This window comes from Rhinoderma darwinii, chromosome 13, assembly GCF_050947455.1.
Source record: "Rhinoderma darwinii isolate aRhiDar2 chromosome 13, aRhiDar2.hap1, whole genome shotgun sequence".
NCBI lineage: Eukaryota > Metazoa > Chordata > Amphibia > Anura > Rhinodermatidae > Rhinoderma > Rhinoderma darwinii.
In genome coordinates, this window is record NC_134699.1 from 5126532 (window position 1) to 5133130 (window position 6599).

Genomic DNA, 6599 nt, shown 5'->3' on the forward strand with positions numbered 1-6599 from the left:
TTTTTTTCTTTTCTTAAATAGGACTTAACAATTACTGGACTTTTAATCTATATCTTTGTTTTTTTTTTATCCCGTACACAACTGGGATTTTTTGTCAAAACAAGAAATGGTAAAAAAGAAATATTTTTTTTTTTTTCCCCATTGGTGGCCACTGATTTAAAAAAAAAAAAAAAAAAAAAAAAAAAATTGGAAAGATTTCTTTGTTCTATTGCTTTACATATGTATTATGTGTTTTGTCAACCCCAGGTGACTACTTGAAGGGTACTAGCTTTCAATATTTGGATTGCATGTCTGGGGACACCATACAGAATGTAGAAAAAGGCCCTTGTGGGGGGAAATGAAGGGTATATGGTCAGATATGTGCCAACCCATAAACTGATATTTCACTACCAGAAAATCTAAATTAAAAAAAAATGAAAGGATTTTGATGGGGCAAAACTCATCAACTTGGGAATTTTTTTTTTTTATTGGATGTGCCCCGACTGACGTGAATCTGTTGGGTAACTGACAGTAGCCCAATCATTTCTAGACTCCCATCAAAAAAAAGTAATCCCCCCCCCCCCTCCCCCGGGCCACTTTTACCTACATTTTAAGGTCTATGTCTAAAGTATGGACCTGGATAGGCACAAGGTTGACTTGTCCATCTTCTAAGCTGTTTTGGTGACTACACACAAGGCCCTTTGAAAGAGATTTGCATTATATTTGGACCCTCAAACTTTAAGAATTAATAGCACAAGCCTTTGTTGAGGACTGGATCCATGTAAACCATTCAGTTTGTCATTTTTCTTTCTCTAAACTTCCGGAACTATGCAACTATTATGTCCCGGCTGCAATGTTTGTTCAACTTTTACTTTTGCAAGGATAATTTTTCCTCATTTTTGAGGGGGGGGGGGTTCAAAAACGAACGTATGTTCCCCCTCCTTTGCTTTTATTATTTGGGAAGTTTGTGGGGAAGATATTCTGCATCGCTCCCTAACGACGTCTCACAAAAACATTAAGCCGCATGTATCAAACTATGTAGAAGAATAAGTGGGCTTCGTGCCCGTCGCAAGCAATCCGGGGACACCACAGTTCCTTAGTGTTTTATAGATCGCCCACTTGACCAGAATGCCTATGTTCTTCCTAAATGTGTGTACCCCACTGCTACAGGTTTTGGCTATTCAATATCTAGTGGAAAACTTTAAACATGTCCGGTGCTGTTGGAATAATCTCCGATGCCCTAATCAAATGTCCATTTTGTGGGTTCAGCCCTGTGTTCGGGTGAATGCAGCAAATTGGTGTATTATGAACCGTTGCCCGCTTTCATCCCATTAATAGTCAGTGGCTGTTGGCAGTACCTACCTAGTGAGGGGGTCTTGGAACAGTTGCATAGAAATGTTATCAAAGGGGTTCCCCTCTGTTCAACATTAGAAGCCAACGTATTCCATTGGATACGTCCCAGTAAACCTATAGGTACTTCCATAGGACATATCCAGTGGCGATCTACCGGTTTACTTCGGCCCCGAGATCAGGTGAAGAACTTTCAGGGATGGCATGTGGCCAATGTAGAGAATCTCTGTGCCAATGTATTATAGTAGAGTAGAAGTGTAAACCAGTCAACAAAAAAAGACCCTCTTGGTTCGAGGAGGCCGTTTTCTTCTAGAACCTACAACCCGATCCCCCTTAAACGTTTCAGTACAGAACTGTAGGATTGTCCGAAGACGTTCTGTCATAAGATTGAGGTAGATGTTGACCTTGGTTATTAGGCCGGTCAGAGAACAAGTTATCCAACCTTAAACCATTAAGACCGAAGGTCAAGGATCGAGATCCTACAAGAATTTGAGATCAATATCTCCAAGTTTTGGCAGGTGAAATGTCTCCATTAGTACAGCTATGGGTGGTCTTCATTGGAGGCCACCATTTACCAGTCCTGTTGTGACGTGCAATGTTCTGGAGGTCCCAGCTGCACAAAGACTCATTAAGCAATTACCCCCCCCCCCCCCCCCACGGATTTCCTGGGCGACCAACTCCCCACCCCCACTACTACATTGTCCGGGGTCCGGTTAATGTTCTACAATGTGTATTCAATGATGATCAGTTAATAAAACTTGTTTTCTACTTCCTGTAAATCATTTTGTCCTCAACTATGACTTGAAAAACTTTTTTTTTTTGTTTTTTTAGAAAAATAAAGTTAAATTTTTTAATTTTGAAATGTGTGGTTATTCTTTTCTATGAATGTTGTCCGTGCGTAATAAATGGGGAGTGGGGTGGTCAGTCTGAAGATGATCATGGGGGTAAAGATCCTACCCACCGTAGGAGTTCTAAAAATCCTAATCTCTTCTATGTAGCGTGAATGTGTAACCCTGGCCTGGCACTACTGCTAGCGAGCCATGTTGGTAATGGTTGGGGCCATCGCTGCCACTTTAAGGCTCTGTTCACACGATTAACAAAAAACGGCTGAAAACCCTCCGTGTGAACATACCCTCACTGTTTACGTCCCGAGGGTTGCAACTTCCCCTGGTCACGTGATGTCCACATCGACGCATGGCTCATTACAAGGTAGATGTCTAAAAACGACTGTAACGAGCCCTGCAGCTGTGTGATGGCCACATGTCCAGGGCAGAGACTCGTTCCCTTGAAGCTTTAACACCCCTGTTCCTATTGTATTCTGAATCTGTTAGACGATGTATAAAGACTGCGCAAGTCGAAATAAAAAAGCTGGAGCGCCGTGTGGCGACGCCTCTTAATACAATAGTTGCATTTGCAGCTGGTCGTGCGACACCATGAACTGTGCGACGACCAGGAGCTAAAGGTGCTGGTGTAAATGATAGTAAATGCATCGGGTCATGGGTACCCACGCCCCCTCTACTAGGCCCCGACCCCACTTTTTGGAAATGTCCCCAGTGGGGGGGAGGGGGAGTCCCCAAAATTAGCAATTGTACAACCTATGGGCTGTTTCCAACATTTCTACGAAATAAAACTAGCGTCGGAACATTAACGTTATACATTTTAATATGTCCCTCCCCCAATCTAATGCTTCTTTATATGATTAATTTCTTTTTTCTGTGCCCCACCCCTGCAGAACGTATCTGTATAAATATCTTGTATCTGTACAGGACATGTAAGCAGAGCCTTTTCCTACAAAGTGCCCTATTGTTAGTTTATTCCCTGTTGTGTGTTTCTGCGCAAACCCCCCCCCCCCTCCCTGCACCCCAATAATCGACCTCTTCAGAATGAATCATTGGAACAGTCACGTTTCTCATTCATTCTAGTCATGTGTTTAAATTGTGTGATCCAATCACCGAGTTTAAAGGGTAGCTCCAGCCACAAGAAACTGTCCTCCCAGTGCTCCATTATATTTGGAGCGTGACCCGTGTGTTGTGATCAGTTCATGAGACCCACAAACCTTCAGGTCCATTCAGATGAGCGTGAATCTCGTCTGTGTGCTGAAACAACGTGTGAGTATTTACGCAGCGAGTGTCTGTTGTGTAAGACTCACCGTGTCCTATATTAGTTCGTCTTCGCGCTCCCAGTTGAAGTCAATGGCTGCGTGACAAACCCGGACGGCACATGGACGCACATCCGTGTGATGTCCGTGTTTCACGCATCAATTAAAAAAAAAAAAAAAAGTGCTTGCGAGTGCGTGAAAAACGCATGCCACGCGCAAAGCACATGGACAGATTTACGCTCGTGTGAATGTAGCCTCAGGGCGTGTTCACACAGGGCGGATACGCTGCATAAAAGCACACCGCGTATACGCCTTGGGCGCCACAGGGAACTCCGGCCGAAAAACTGCACTAAACTGAATTGTGGTGCAGAGTTTCTCCAGAGTGTCCGCTGTGGAAAACTGCACATAAAAAAATAAAAAGTTTCATACTTCCCTATAGCCATCCTCCTGGGATGATGTTTCATCATGTGATCGCTGCAGCCTGTGATTGGCTGCAGCGATCACATGGGATAAAACGTCCTCCCAGGAGGCCGGCCTGGGCGAAGAAGCACAGAGCTCTGGGTAAGTATAATGTTTTTCGTTGCTTTTTCCACCGCGAAAATCGCAACATCTGCCATTTGTTGCCGGTTTCATCTCCCCATTGAATTCCATGGGGAAAACCCACATTAAAAAAAAAAAAGCAGCGATTGCGCAAAAACAATCGACATTCTGCTGATCAAAAAAAAAAACCTGACCACAGGTCGATTTCTGAGCGTTTCGTCCCACTTCTCATTTACGGGGCGTGTGGAGGAGGTTTGTTCATATATCATCCACTCTGCTGCTACTGGATTACGCTGCGGAATTTCCACAAATAAATCTGCAGTATTTACGCTACGTGTGAACGCGGCCTTACAGCTCATAAATCTATTCAAGCGGTTTTCTGTAGATAAAGCGGAATCGCTACATAGATGTTCTACAACTTTCTAATAGATTTTGGGGGAAGGCGCAAACAAAAATAGCCATTTGTGCCACTCAGTATGTTACCCAAAAATGGGTGGGGCTTAGTGGTAAGGGGTGGGCCTTCCACAGTCCGATAAATATATTATAATTTAAGCCAGAAATTGGCATAAATGTAAAGCTCAAATCAACGCCAACTCCTGGCTGACATAGAAGGCCAAAGATGAGCCTAAATTATTAAGGGGTGTGCACATATTACGCCAACGATGCTTTAGATTAAGGCTGAGTTCACATCTGCGTCGGGGGTTCCGTCAGGGGAACCTATGAAGGGCAACCATAGCTTCCGTAGCAAATGGTTTCCGTTTGTCTCCGTTCCATAAAGTTTCCTTTTTTTGGGGCGGAATCAATAGCGCACTCGACTTTGCTATTGATTCCGCCCAAAAAAAACAACTGGAACCTTACGGCAAGGAGACAAACGGAAGTCAATGGTAATGCAAACGGAAGCCCGACCCAGATGTGAATTCAGCCTTAGTGGATGCAATTTGGTTCAATGAACTTTGCTAAAACATCGTACAAATGCCTTAAAGGGAAGCTCCATCTTTGACATTGGCAAACTTTTTTTTTCTCTAAATGGAAACCACCAACAAACTGCTGTTAATGGATCTTATGTATCTTAATACATACAGAATCTCAACTCCTCCCTGATCCAGCACAAAGGGGTGTTAAGGTGGTAAAGAGTCAATTGGACCTGCAGACTATTTAAAGCACCATGATGTCCACCAATTATGAAATAATATATGTCATCAGCTTGTTGACTGTTTCCATGTAGCAGCAGGATATGTTTAGTTTTTTTGCTTATACAGTAAATACAGGACGTTCTGCACTTAACCCTTTATTACTATAATTCTTAAAGCGCACTTCCACTTTAATTAGAAAACGGACTATAAATAAGCCCCTAAGGGTATGTTCACACTAATTCATTACGTCCGTAATTGACGGACGTATTTCGGCCGCAAGTCCCGGACCGAACACACTGCAGGGAGCCGGGCTCCTAGCATCATAGTTATGTACGATGCTAGGAGTCCCTGCCTCGCTGCGGGACAACTGTCCCGTACTGTAATCATGTTTTCAGTACGGGACAGTAGTTCCACGGAGAGGCAGGGACTCCTAGCGTCGTACATAAGTATGATGCTAGGAGCCCGGCTCCCTGCACTGTGTTCGGTCCGGTACTTGCGGCCGAAATACGTCCGTCAATTACGGACGTAATGACTTCGTGTGAACATACCCTAATAGGTTATTTTGATCTTCAATATGGAAAGAGATGCTGGTCACTCCACTTTCAAGTCTACATCATGTAACATTTCCCCTAACCTGCCTGTGTTCGTGTCAGTTTTTACTGTAGTTCTGGCATTCTATTCATGAAGCATGAGCTTCAGTATGAGTATTTAGGGTATGGGGGCCTCCTGGAATATAACTCATTAATATATTTTAGTCCGTCCTTCATGCAGTGTTTACTCCAAATTTACGTGCTCGTAACTCTGCCTGATCCTAATTCTGTTGATGCCGAAATACGTTCCTGAAAAGCGTCTGCTTTCCTGCGTGTTATGCTCCAGGCCATTTTTGGAATGGGTGAACAATTAGGCAGCAAACCTTATACATCAGGAGAGTTACAGGGAGATTTGATGATGGAATTTGAGCCTGGAACAAAGCGCTTATAAACAGTGATGTACGAGGAGCGCGGCGCCATAAAACTAACTAATACGTTAAGTTTCCAGAAAGAGAAACATCTGCACAAATCTCCAATAAGAATAAAATAACAGGAGCTCGAGTCTTCAGGGAGCTGTCAGCGGAGTAAGCCGGCTCGCATATTAGCTGGACTCCTAGATATTTCATATACAAGCCATGATCTCAAATATTCACTGCAAAGCGGGATTGGAAATGGATAGGAAAATGCAGGTCTATGTATATATATGGTTATGTGAGCGCTACCTGACGGATGGCTGTTCTTCTCAGCACTCAGGGCTGCGTAATTCTAGGTGATCAGAAGTGACGGAAAGTAAAACAACAACATAGATTTGCAGAGTTTTATATGTAACAGCGCATCAGGTGTTCCTCCGTAAATCGTAACTCTGACACTGGACAGTATGTAACATACGGATATGGTCTGCATACGATGTTGCAAATAATTCAGGAACCGGAACCAGTCCCCTGCACGCAATTGTATCCGCGTCCTTAG